At 49.9% G+C, this 13,696-nt stretch overlaps 1 protein-coding gene across 5 annotated transcripts in view; it reads left to right on the top strand.

Annotated features, from left to right (window-relative positions):
- The window catches only part of GUF1 (GUF1 homolog, GTPase), a 179,109-nt gene that overhangs the window by 13,383 nt on the left and 152,030 nt on the right, over positions 1-13,696 (top strand). The gene's annotated exons all lie outside the window — the stretch shown is intronic.

The raw sequence follows: 13,696 nt of genomic DNA on the forward strand, positions 1-13,696 counted from the left end.
TTGTTTCCTCCCTCAGTGCGGCTGGCAGCACGTTGTGTAAAAAAAAAAAAAAAAAAAAGCGAACCATGTCGGCAACACAGGTGCCGATGTGCTGCGTGTGGGGCCAGCCAGGAGTGAAAGTGTCAAAAGCATGTTCCCTGTACGTATCCGGATCAGTCCAGACCATGGGTTGAGCCTCCTTTCCAGCAGGTGGAGACAGACTAAAACTGAAAGGATATCCTATATGAGGACAGAGCCTACCCTGTAGCCCTTCAGTATTTGTCTGTCTCCAGCAGGTGGAACAGCTCGCCCTGTAGTTCCCTGTTTACCTTATTCTCTGTCCCTTTGGGGATTCTTTATAATTTTTCTTCTCACGCTGTCTGGATCAAGCAAGTATTTACTCTTTATTGATTAAAAAAAAAAAATTAGACTTTGTATGAACTTTGTCTCCTGTGGAAACAAAACACAGTTTCTGTCTTCTTGCTCTTGCGGGGGCCTAGGGGGGCTCTGCCCCTTGTTTTATATAGCCTAGGCTCCCTATTCCCGGTGGTCCTCGGCTGCAGGGGTGGATATTGGTGGTGCCAGTCACTCCCCCTGTTCAATAGCTCTCTCTCTCCCTCCATAAATGTCACCCTTCACTGGGCTGAATCTTTCTAAGGCTGCCTGCTGGGATCTTTCCCTGTATTGTTTAAAAAAAAAAAAAGTACAAAAGAAAAGGGAGCATACAAATAATATAAGGGAGAAAAGTTCTCTACCTTACTTTTTGCTGCCTCTGAGAGAGTTTAGGAGCGTGCAGACTTCAGCTCCTGCAGCACTTGCAGCCCAGCTGATTTTAAGTGCTGCTCCTCCCCCACATCGGAGCCATGCCGAGATCCCCACTGTGTCTGGCTTGTGGAGAGAGAGAGGGACTTTGTTCTAGATGTTTGCCAGAGGGGGGGAAGGTTCCTCAGAGGTCCCGATGCCCTCAGGACCCCAATCCAGACCTTCTAAGCGTCTGGCCACGCCGTTCCCGGGCCGGCAAACCAAGGGAACAGCAGACAATTTGGGTTTCTCTGCTGCTTCTTTTCAGAGCAGCCTGAGCCACAGGACCTGATTTTTTTTTTTTGGAGCGCCCCCCCCCCCCCCCCCCCCCCTCAATTTGAGTCCCGCGCACTCCCCCCTTGCAGGTCCTGACTACCCCACCCCAAAAAGCCCCCCCCCGGGGACGTCAGACCCCGTTTTTCAACTGATTTTGTGCTTTTATTGCACAAATCTTACTTGGCCAGCTTACAAGAGGAGGCAGACCCCTCCCCCGGCTAAGGTCCCTCGGCTCCCTGTTCCTGCGGCTCCGGGTGGGCAGGGGGCGATGCGGGTCCGTGTGGTTCCGGGGGCCCCTCCCCCTGCCTCCCCAGGACCTGGATCAGGATCCGGACTCGGTTGACGTACCTCCCCCCCCCCCTGCAGGGGGACGACCCCCGTGTTCTCCGCCTTTTTCGTAGGGAGGAACTGGAGCCCCTTCTTCCCTTCATCTCTCAGTGGACGAATTTTCAGCGGCAATGCCGGCTTCCTCGGACCCAGTCCTGGCGGGGCTCAGGGCTCTACCGTGCTCTTTTCCTTTTCACCCTATGCACAAACTAATGCTCCTCAGGGAATGGCAGGCCCCCGAGTCGGGTCTTTGGGTCGGGAGGGCCATGGAAAAACGTTATCCCCTTCCGGAGGAGTGTTTGGATTTATTAAAGATGCCCAAGATAGAATCTTCTGTGACGGCGGTCACTAAACATACCACCATGGTAGGGGCTACAGCCTTGAGAGATGTCCAAGATCATAAGCTCGAATCCCACCTCAAGTGCATTTTTGAAATACTGGCCTTGGGTGTTCGGGCGTCGATTTGCAGCAGTCTCATGCAGCGGGCAAGTCTTAGGTGGGTCCAACAATTTCTCAGCTCCCAGGACCTCCCGCCTGCAGAGGCAGAGCAGGCGGACAGGTTAGAAGGCGCTATAGCTTTTGGGGCGGATGCCCTGTACGATTTGTTCCATGTGCAGGCGAAGGCGATGGCTTCAGCGGTCTCGGCCAGACGGCTCCTCTGGCTCTGACACTGGGCAGCTGATTCGTCTTCCAAGGCGCAACTGGGTACTCTCCCTTTCAAAGGTAAGTTGCTGTTTGGGGAGGACCTGGACCAGCTTATTAAATCTTTGGGAGAAAACAAGGTTCATAAGTTGCCTGAGGACCACCTGAAGCAGGCTAGATCCTTCTTCCCTACTCGCACCCGCTTCCGGGGCCAACGCCGCTATAACCCTAGGGCAAGGGGCGCCTTCCCCAGGGGAAATTCTTCTCGGGCCCAGTCTTGGCCCCAGTCCTTTCGAGGCCGTCGGCCTTTTCGAGATGCCGCTTCCCACCGTCCTGCATCCAAGCCCACCTCACAATGAGAATCCGCTGGTCCATCCCTCCGTTCCCAACTTAGGTGGTCGTTTGTCCCTGTTCGTGGAGGAATGGGCCAAGATCACATCGGACCAGTGGGTCCTCGAAACCATCGACAAAGGTTACGCTTTAGAGTTTGCTTGTGACATCCCGGACCTGTACATGGTCTCTCCGTGCGGCCACCGGAGGCGGGCCGCGGTCACCCAGACCCTTCTCAGACTTCAGGGCCATCTGCCCGCTTCCGGTGGCGGAGCGTGGCACCGGCCAATACTCCATCTACTTCGTGGTCCCGAAGAAGGACGACTCCTTCCGTCCCATCCTGGATCTCAAGTGGGTCAACGGGCCCTCAAAGTGCCTCATTTCCGGATGGAAACCCTCCGGGCGGTGATTGCAGCGGTACATTCCAGAGAATTCTTGGCCTCCCTCGATCTGATGGAGGCCTATCTGCAAATTCCAATCCGTCCCGAACATCAGAGGTTCCTCCAGTTCCACATCCTAGGTCAACACTTCCAGTTCAGGGCTCACCCCTTCAGTCTCACCACGGCTCCCCGCACCATGGTGGTGGTGGCGACAGCCCTTCGGAAGGGCGGTGTCCTGGTCCATCCATACTTGGACGATTGGTTAATCTGGGCCAAGTCGGCGACCCTATGCTGCCAGGCAGTGGACCGCGAACTCGCTCTCCTCTCGTCCCTCGGTTGGATAGTCAACTTCTCCAAGAGCAACCTCCATCCATCTCAGGTCTTGGAGTTTCTGGGGGCTTGCTTCGAAACCCGCGTTGGCAAGGTCTTTCTACCGGACTCCAGGGCTTTCAAGCTGATGGATCAGCTCCAGGGCTTCTTCTCCATGCCTCTTCCCACGGCGTGGGATTATCTGCAGGTCCTGGGGACCATGGCTTCCACGATCGACTTGGTCCCCTGGGCGTTTGCACATTTGTGACCGTTACAGAGAGCCTTGTTGGCTTGTTGGCAGCCGGTATCGGAGCAGTTTCAGATGCAGCTCCCTCTCTCAGCCTCTACCATCAGCGAATTACAATGGTGGCTTTCGCTCAAGCACCTTCTCCGTGGAATGTCCCTTCGGACCCCGCAGTGGATGGTAGTGACGACGGATGTCAGCCTGTCTGGTTGGGGAGCGGTTTGCCAGTTTCAGATCACGCAGGGGCACTGGTCCCCAGCCCACTCTCACTGGCACATCAACCGCCTGGAGACCCAGGCAGTTCGTCTAGCACTCAAAGATTTTCTTCCTCTACTTCGCCGCTGGGCGGTCTGGGTGCTCTCGGACAATTCTACCACCGTGGCTTACATCAATCGCCAAGGGGGCACCAGGAGTCGTCTGGTGGCCCTTGAAGCAAGTCACCTTCTTGCGTGGGTGTAGCGGCACCTGGACTGCCTCATGGCCTCCCACATTGTGGGCAACGAGAACGTGCAAGCCGACTTCTTGAGTCGCCAGCACCTGGACCCAGGTGAGTGGGAGCTATCTGATGCCATGCCCCTCATCGACAGATGGGGTCCCCCACACCTGGACTTGATGGCGACTCTGAACAATGCCAAGGCTCCCCGGTTCTTCAGCCACTGGCGAGAACACTGCGCGGAAGGGGTGGATGCCCTAGCCCTTCCGTGGCCGAGCGATGTTCTGCTGTACGTGTTCCCTCCATGGCCCCTCGTCGGGAAAGTACTCAGACGGATAGAGCTTTACAGAGGCCCGGTCATTCTTGTAGCTCCCGAGTGGCCTCGCAGACCGTGGTTCACGGATCTAGTCAACCTAGCGTCGGACGGTCCTCTTCGCCTGGGTCATCTTCAACACCTTCTCAGTCAAGGTGCTGTATTTTTCGACCAGGCGGATTGCTTCTGTCTTGCGGCTTGGCTTTTGAACGGCGACGGCTAAGGCGGAGGGGATATGCCGAGGACGTCATCTCCACTATCTTGCGGGCCCGCAAAACTTCTACTTCCCTTACCTATGTCCGGGTTTGGAAGGTCTTCAAGCTGACCTGCGTGGAAGCGGGCGTTACGACTCGATCGGCCCCAGTCTCGCTCGTCCTCTTCTTCCTTCAGCGAGGTCTCTCTCAGGGTCTCTCCTTTGGTTCACTCCGTGTTTAGGTGTCGGCCCTCGGTTCTCCCTTGGGAAGCCTTGATGGCCACGCAGTTGCGTCCCATCCGGATGTTTTCCGTTTTCTCAAAGGGGTCAAACATTTGAAGCCACCGTTGCGTCCCACGTGTCCCTTGTGGAGTTTGATCTTGGTCCTTTGAGCGCTCTGTCGGGCTGCCTTTGAGCCTCTTCGCCGTTCCACTCTCAAGGATTTGACGCTCAAGATGGTATTTCTGGTTGCCATTTGCTCCGCCAGGCGGGTGTCTGAGATCCAAGCGTTGTCTTGCCGCGAGCCTTTCTTACGCTTTTCGGATTCTGGGGTCTGTCTCAAGATGGTCCTGTCATTCTTGCCGAAGGTCATCTCTTCTTTTCATATCAATCAGTCGGTCGAGCTCCCTGCGTTCTCTTCGGACATTGCAAGCCCTGGCGGGGATGACTTACGCCGTCTGGATGTGAAACATTCTCATGCGTTATCTGGAGGTAACTAATGACTTTCGATTATCGGATCATCGTTTTGTCTTATGGGGTGGCCCCAACCGGGACAAACAGGCCTCTAAGACTACAATATCTCGCTGGTTGAAGGAAGCGATCTCGACTTACATCTGTCAGAGATGTCCGGTTCCGGAGGACCTTAAGTCCCATTCCTTGCGTTCTCCAGCATCCTCCTGGGCAGAGAGCCAGTCGGTCTCTCCGCAGGAGATATGCAGGTCGGCTACTTGGAAGTCTCTGCATACTTTTCGCTCGACATTACCGCCTGGATGTTCAGGCGTCGGCAACACAAGTGTCAAAAGCATGTAGAAGCTGCGTCGGGCCAAGCTGAGAGTAGGTATCTGCATACTATTTTTGGAGCTGGCTGGGTGTGCCACAGTAGTACAGGGAACATAAGGCAGGTGTCATTTTGTGGCTTGCACATTGTGCTGCTGCTGAAGTATATGGTAGGAACCAGTTTCTGTGCTCTTCCATGTGGGACAGATGGTATCAGGGAGCAGCGCAGGAAGAAGTTGCGGATCTGCTCTGCCTGCCATATGAGAATCATTAGCCCCAGGAGATCCCTCAGCATTTGTCAGAAATGTGTTGAGGCTCAGGGAGAAGTCTCTTCAGGGAAATTTGTCCCTGCAGGGATGTCAGGGGCTTCTATTTTAGAGGAGGAGAGTGTTACAGCAATTCCTTCATGCGTGGGGAAGGGGGGGAGGAGCCTCCTCTGCCGCCTCTCCTGCTGATTCCCATGGGGGTGAGCTCGGAGATTGTCTTGCCTACCCTGGGAATGGAACTTTTCTACCATTTCATGGGTGGAGTTTTTCAAGGGCCTGCAGGCCTTCTGTAGGGGGCAGGAGGGATCCTGGGTGGAATCTCGGGACGAGATATATGGTTTAATTTTGCAGAGCCTGAAGGCCATTGATTGTGAGGACACCTTGCTGGCAGCAGCTCAGTCTCCGAAAAAGAATCCTGTGATGGTTAACTTGCAAAAGGCGTCCTGGTTGTTTCCTTTACATGAGGCTGTCCAGGAGTTGATAGATTTGGAATGGTGTGCACCTGAGGCTAATTTTAAAGGAGGTCACTCCTTGGGATTGTATCCAATGGATCCTAAGACCAGGGAGCAGCTCCAGTTTCCCAAAGTAGATGCTCTGGTCTGCATGGTGACGAAACGGATCACCATTCCGGTGCAAGGATGCGCAACTTTGAAAGATGCCCAAGATTGGAAGATTGAGGCAATTCTGAAGCAGGCCTTTGAGGTGGTGGCCATGAATCTCCAAATCTCCGCTTGCTGTTGTTTGGTGGCAAGGGCCGGGTTGGAATTTGCCCAGAAGGCTCATGAAGTGCTGGGTGAGAATGGTCCAAACCTGGAGCCTGGCACCACATTCCTGGTGGATGCGGGTTATGATATGGCGTGTATGCCTGTTCGGGAGGGTCACTTAAGTGATTGCAGCCCGCAGACTCCTTTGGCTACAGAACTGGTCCACTGAAACTATTTCAGAATTGAATCTTACCAGGTTGCCCTTTAAGGGGGTGCTTATTGTTTGGGGTGGAATTAGAGAAGATGGCAGATCGATGGGGAGAGTCCAAGTTTCCTTGGTTACCTGAAGATAGGAAGTCCACTCCCTGGTTTTCTTCGGTACAGGGATGATTTCGAGTTCTCAGCACATTCGCCCTTCCAGAGGTTCAAGTAATCAGAGGTCCTACTCGTTTGGGAGATCTCAGTCTTTTCGAATCAAGAACCTAGGTGAAGATGGTTCCTCTGACTCCGGAGCTCCTCGATCCTCCCAGTGAAGTTTTGGGGGTCCATCCTCTGATTCCGGAGATAGGCAGGTACCTATCTTAATTTTATCTGAGATGGACCCACATCACTTCTGACCAGTGGGTCTTGCGGGTGATGCATGATGGATACACTTTGGAGCTTATCTGTCCTCTTTCAGTCACTTTTATGGTTTCCCCTTGCAAGTCTGTAGAAAAGCGGGTAGAGGATCAGTCCATGTTGCAGCTACTGCTTGCTCTGAAGGTCGCTGTACTGATTCCAACGGATCAGGAAGGCACAGGACGTTCTATTTACTTCGTGGATCCCAAGAAAGAGGGATCCTTTTGACCTATTCTAGATCTGAAGGGGGTCAATCGAGCCCTTCGGGTTACCCATTTCAGTGATCATTGCAGTGCAGAAGGGATAGTTTTTGTTGTGACCGTCGCTGCCCGACGTCTCCACTACGCCCACCTTACCTCTTTGGCGACTCCCTCTTTGCTTGCTGGAAGTTTGGCTGCCGCGGCATCTTCTTGCCGTTCCCCTCCTGCGTCCCCGGACCAGCTAGATGCTGCACTCCGCCATGTTTCCCAGCAGCCTAAGGGTGCACACGTGGCGTGGCCCCGACTCAAGTACCAGCAGTGGCGCGAACCTCAGGGGCGTCTCCCTGAGGTGACGTCATCCTCAGCGGATATTTAAGGTCTCTGAATTCACTAACGAATCGAGTTGGCAAGGGCTTTCCTCCAGGTATCGGCGGATGGGATTCGCTCTCCGCATACCTTGCTACTCTGCCTCCTCGGACTTACCAGGGGTACCTGCTCCTCGGGGGGCCTCGCTTTCTCTTTTGCTTTTCAGATCGCAGTCTGGAACCGGTACGTGCTCCTCAAGGGCCTACTTCATTCCAGCTCCTGGGCTTCTTCTAAGAGACTATTGTGTGAGTGTTACCATCAAGGTTCTGTTCCTGAACTCTGCATATCCTGCCTACTCGCTATATTCAGTTTCTCTACAGCTCAGTTATCCAGGATCGCTGTTCCAGTATCTGAGGGACTACAGCCCAGCCGGGCACTCCAGCTCACTACTGCCACCTCTGATGGTTCCATATACTGTTTAATAAAAGAACTGGTGTGTGTCTGTGTCCATACTCTGAGCCTGACCGGTGGTCCCTCTCGGGATCTTCCCTTGGGGGCGTGGTCATCTGCCACCGGCCCAAGGATCCACCTACAACTACCACAAACACTAACAGTTTTTCACTTCTCTAGACCTCTCAGAGGTTTACCTGCATATTCCGATTCACAAACAGCATCAGCATTATTTGTGTTTTGCAGTCTTAAGCTGACATTACCAATTTCAAGCGTTGCCCTTTAGCTTGGCCAAGGCACTCAGGACCTTTTCCATGGTGAAAGTGGTGGTGGTGGCCACGGCGCTCCACAAGGAGGGAATTCTGGTGCATCCATATTTGGATGACTGGCTAATCCAAGCCAAGTCAGCTGCAGAGAGCAGAGTGGTTCATTTGCTGCAGACCTGGGATGGGTAGTGAATTTGTCCAAGAGCAGTCTGTAGCCATCTCAGGTTCTCGATTATCTGGATGTCTGGTTTGATTTAGCTCAGGGTAATGTGTTCCTGCTGGAGTCACACATTCAGAAGATCTGGGGTCAGGTCCAGGTCCAGGCCCAGCGGTCGGCAATCTGTCCATCGGCATGGTCATACCTGCAGATGCTGGGATCAGTTGCCGCGATGGTAGAGGTTGTACTTTGGGTGTGTGCACACATGCATCCTCTTCAGAGGTCCCTCCTGGCCCGATGGAATCCTCAGTTTCAGGGGTACAATGTGCCATTGACCTTGCCACCAGAGGTGAGGCAGAAATTACTCTGGTGGCTACGAAAGGAGCATCTAGAAAGAGGAATGGAGACTCCCGACTGGTTGGTGGTCACGGTGAATGCGAGTCTACAGGATTGGGGGGCTCACTGAGAGCAGTTAGTGGCACAGGGGCAATGGGCTACCGAAGAGATGTCTTGATCCATCAACTGGCTTCCAATAGCCTTCCTGCAGTTCAAGGCCCTGGTTAGAAGGAAAAGCTGTGAAAGTAGTGTCAGACAATGCGAAGGTGTCGCCTGCATAAATCATCAAGGAGGAACTTGAAGTTGACAGGTCTCTCAGGAAATGGATGTCCTTCTTCCGTGGGCGGAACAACATTTGCAGGTGCTATTGGCCTCTCATATAACAGGGTTTGACAACATGCGGGAGGACTATCTCAGTTGTCATGAGTTGGATCCAGGAGAATGGGAATTGGTTCCCGAAGTTTTTTGTCTCATTGTGGATCGATGAGATTATCCTTTTCTGGATCCGATGACGAGTCACAAAAATGCGAAAGTGGATTGGTTTTACAATTGGACAAGGGATGTTCAGGCACTTGCTAGATCAATCTTGGCTGCCGGAAAAGTTACTGTGTTGCTGCTGTGGCCCATGATCAGCCGATTGCTGCAGAAGAAAGCGTTACATCCAGGCTTGATGTTGCTGGTGTCCCTGGACTAGCCACACAGGCCATGGTACGTGGATCTCCATTGTCTTCTGGTGGAGGATCCAGGACAGTTCCGTCTTCTGGGGGAGGCTCCTGCAGCAGGATCTGATATTTCATGACAATACGGATCAGTTTTGTCTTACAGTTTGGCCCTTGAGAGGGCTCAGCTCTTGAAGCAGGGTTACTCAGGGGCAATGGTGGAAACTCTTCTGAGAGACTATCTCCTTGTCCTATATCCGGGTCTGGTGAGTTTTTGAGCATTGGTGTCAGAAGCTCTCTTGTCTTCCTGCCTCAGCATCTATTCCCTTGATTCTGGATTTTTTTTTTTTACAGGAAAGCCTGAGTAAGGGTTTGTCCTTGAAGTTGCAGGTGGCTGCCATAGCAAGTTATGGGGGAGACATACAGGGGAGGGCCCCTCTCTTCTCACCCGGACATGTCTATATTCTTGAGGGGTATGAAACACCTTAGGCCCTGGCCCCCTTTGTGTTTCCCAGTGCCTTTGTGGGATTTGAATCTGGTCCTCTCCTTTCTGGTGGATCCCACCTCTCATCCTATTTGGGGTATCTCCTTGCATTTGTTGATCCCGAAGATAGCATTTCTGGTTGCTGTTTGTTCGGCAAGGAGGATTTCAGAATTGCAAGCCTTGTGTAAGTAGCCTTTTTTGGTTATCATGCCGGAGAAGATGCGGATGGTACCTGCCTTTCTTCCGAAGGTGGTTTTGGACTTCCACTTGACTCAGTTGGATTTGTTGCCATCCTTTAACAGGGATGTAGATGGGCAGAAATTCAAGGAATTGAGGCCGTTGAATGTGTGGCGGCATTTATTGTGTTATCTAGAGGTTACGAACGTCTTTCATAAGACAGATTGACAGATGAAGAAGGAGGAGGCGGCTTCTCATGTCACAGTGGCTTATTGGATTAAGGAAATGGTGACAGCAGCCTATGTGGATGCCAGGAAGCCTCTTCTGAGGTAGGTAAGAGCAAACTCGACTCAGGTGCAGGCGGTTTCCAGGGCAGAATTATGTTTGCTTTCTCTAGTGGAGATCTGTAGAGCGGCGACATAGTCTTCCTTACATACCGGTTGGATTTGGTGGCGCGAGAGGATTCGTTCTTTGCTAGGACAGTGCTGCTGGGGCCTCAGGCAGCCTCATGCCCTTCTGGAAAGTAGCTTTGGTACATCCCATTGGTGTGGACTGGCTTGCCTGGATGAAGAGGAAGATGAAATTACTTCTTACCTGATAATTTCCTTTTCTCTAAGGAGGGCAAGCCAGTCCACCATCCTGCCCTGGCCTTTCTTCTGTCATATAGGATCCTTTTCAAGGATTGCGAATGGACCTAGCCTAGCGCAGAATCTGGTAAGTGAGCTCATTTCTAGTTACTGTTTTCCTACGGGACTATTCTTGGCGGAGTTGAGTTCAGGGTTTCCATTGTTTAAAAAAACCCCAAAAACATTCAGTTTCAAATTGTGATTATTTGTAGGATGAAATATTTTTTATTAACATTAAGTTGGTTTATTTATTTATTTATTTAGCATTTTTCTATACCGACTTTCCAATAACAGAATTATTGATCAATTCGGTTTACATTCTCAACTATAACAATGACAAGTAAATGTCTTACAATGAACAGGTCGAATTAACTTGGGTTAAGATATATGGGGTTAATAACATAATTAAAAGGTACGATGCCTATTGTAGTCTAGCTAAACAGGTGGTATTATAATGTTGTTAGATAATTAGACTGCCAAAGAATATGTGATTTCTAGAGAAGGTCTATATAGTTCTCTAGCGTGTTCCCACGGAGGGGATCATTGGCAGGGATATTCCGCAAGTTGATGTTAAGGGAAAGCTTGGTTGAATAACCAAGTCTTGAGTCGTTTTTTAAATGTAGTGGAGCATTGCACTGATCTGAGATCTGACGGGAGAGTGTTCCAGATTTTAGGACCTGCTGTGGAGAAAGCTCTTTTGCTTAATGCTGACTTCATCGGTGGGATTTGAAGGTTGTTTTTGTAGGCTTGTCTCACTGGTCTGGTAGAGGTGTGGAGTTGGAGAGGGAATTTGAGCTCGAGTGGTGCCAGGTTGTGTAGTGCCTTGTGGGTTACTGAGAGCACTTTGAAAAGTATTCTGAATTTGACGGGAAGCCAGTGTAGGCTTTTTAAGATGGGTGAGATGTGGTCTCTTTTGTTGGACTTGGTTAAGATCCTCGCTGCAGCGTTTTGCAGCATCTGTAGCGGTTTTATGGCGTTTGCAGGTAGACCCAGTAGAAGTGAGTTGCAGTAGTCTATTTTCGTGAGAATGATTGCTTGTAGAACTAATCGGAAGTCTTTAAAATGTAGGAGAGGTCTCAGTCTTTTTAGGACTTGTAATTTGAAGAATCCGTCCTTTACGATGTTATTTATGAGTGATCTGTAATTCATTTGATTGTCCAGTATAATTCCTAGATTTCTGACTTGTGGGGTCATTGTTAATTGGGTAGACATGATGGTACTTGGAAGTGTGTTGGTTCCATTTTGGGAGATGAGGAGATATTCTGTTTTGTTTTGATTAAGGATCAGGTTGAGGCTAGTGAGTAAGTTGTTGATGGCTTGTTGGCAAGAGTTCCAGAAGTCCAGAGTTTTTTGGAGAGATTCCGTAATTGGAATCAGTATCTGAACATCGTCTGCGTATAAGTAGTGGATGAGATTTAGGTTGATGAGGAGCTGGCAGAGTGGTAGGAGGTAAATATTGAATAATGTTGGAGAGAGTGACGATCCTTGTGGGACTCCTAAGTTGCAGGTGACTGGTTGAGATTCTTCCTTGTTGACCTTGACCTTATACTGTCTGTTCTGTAGGAATGATTTGAACCAGTTGAGGGCCTCATCTCTAATACCTATGTCTGACAGACGATCTATTAATGTGTTATGATTGACCGTGTCAAATGCTGCTGTTAGATCTAGGAGGATGAGGAGACAGGGATGTCTGTTTTCAAGATTCAGTAAAATAGAGTCCGTTAGTGAGATTAGTAGAGTTTCAGTGCTTCGAGATTGGCGGAAGCCGAACTGCGATGGGGAAAGAATGTTGTGGTCATTTAGGTATTCTGTTAGTTGTTTATTTGCAACTCGTTCCAAGATTTTTGCGATGAACGGTAGATTAGCTATTGGACGAAAATTAGCCGGGTTTTCTGGAGAAAGATTGGGTTTTTTTATTAGTGGTTTTATGATTGCCATTTTTAGTGGGTCGGGTACAAGCCCTTGAGAGAAGGAGCAATTGATGATTTGTGCGATGGGTTTGGAAATGGTTTCAGCACAAGAGATGAGGAGATTGGTGGGTATGGTATCCTGAGGGTGTGAAGAAGGTTTGAGCTTTTTTAGGATATTTTCGACCTCTAAGGATGAGGTCGGTTCGAATTCCCTAAGGCTAGCCTTTTGTGATGGGACAGCAGCTCGAGGAATTATTGGCGTAGTATAATTAATATTATTCTTATTATTGGATTGCGTTAGTAGGTTTGGGATCTTGTTTTTGAAGTAGGTTGCCAGTTCTTCTGCTTTGCTTGCTGCTTTATCGTCTGGTATGGATGTCGATGGGGGTTTAGTGAGGGATGAGACCAAGGAAAAAAGCGCTCTCGGGTCGAAAATGAAGTGGTGGATTTTTTGTGAGTAAAAGTCTCTTTTTGCTTGGAGGATGGATATTCTGTAATGGTGCATCGTGGTTTTGAATGCCGTGATGTTGGCATATGTTGGGTTTTTGCGCCAATGTTGTTCTTATGGTTTAGTGTCCATAGTTGGCTTTTGAAGAAAATACTGGCTGGCTGGTGTCTGTGCTGATCTATATGAGGGCGGCATCAGCGAGTTGTGGTTCTCCATCTTCATCTGCTGGTTGGGGTGCACAATCCACTGGTGTGGACTGGCTTGCCCTCCTTAGAGGAAAAGAAGTTATTAGGAGGAAGTAATTTCACCATGGTGTTACTGGTAAAGATAACTGTCATGCACTAACAGCGAATAGCTTCCAGAATAGTTTTGAGCAGCATAATTGGTAGATTCTACTTTTCTAGCTAAATATTAAAATGATTTGACATGAATATTTTGATAAGACGTTTTAGATTAATCATTTATTGGGGATGGTAGGCTATCATGGGGGATTGTTCATATTTTTAAGGGAGGTTGAACTATCATAGGGGAACACTTCTATTTTTATATATGTGATAAAATTTGTGTAACAATTTTTGTTTTATTTGTATGCTTTAATGAATTTGTATGAGTGTTGGCTTTTTTTGTGTTATGAAGGAGCTGTGTATTTGTTTAATGGGTTGGGTTATTTGTTGTAATTCACCTTAGATCGATCTTTGGATGGTGGCAGGAGGAATATAAGTTTTATAAATTACGTTTTTCTCTCACTGAGCATGCAGGGTCATTGATAGGTATAGGTCAAGGCTGCACTTTTGCTGAGGAATCGGGTGGTCTGTGAGAGTAAGATTGTAGTTCTGATGTGGCAGCGAGTGGCATTAGGGCAGGTT

This window comes from Rhinatrema bivittatum, chromosome 1 (assembly GCF_901001135.1).
Source record: "Rhinatrema bivittatum chromosome 1, aRhiBiv1.1, whole genome shotgun sequence".
NCBI lineage: Eukaryota > Metazoa > Chordata > Amphibia > Gymnophiona > Rhinatrematidae > Rhinatrema > Rhinatrema bivittatum.